Genomic DNA, 211 nt, shown 5'->3' on the forward strand with positions numbered 1-211 from the left:
TCAGCAAATTGTGTTCTGAACTCACTGATTTATGATTTTGTAGAAATGTTTCTGAGAATGAGAGTTGTGGTGTGCCATCAGGCAGATCTTATACATTTATAGCATGCAAGGGATCAATGTTGAGCTGAAAACCTGAGGCAGTTTTGCAGGGCTGTTTCATGTTCACTGGGTTCTGCCACGCTCTTCACAACTAGCACACAGAGAGTCTTTA

The sequence above is a fragment of the Heptranchias perlo genome, chromosome 8 (genome assembly GCF_035084215.1).
Source record: "Heptranchias perlo isolate sHepPer1 chromosome 8, sHepPer1.hap1, whole genome shotgun sequence".
In the NCBI taxonomy this organism is placed as follows: Eukaryota; Metazoa; Chordata; class Chondrichthyes; order Hexanchiformes; family Hexanchidae; genus Heptranchias; species Heptranchias perlo.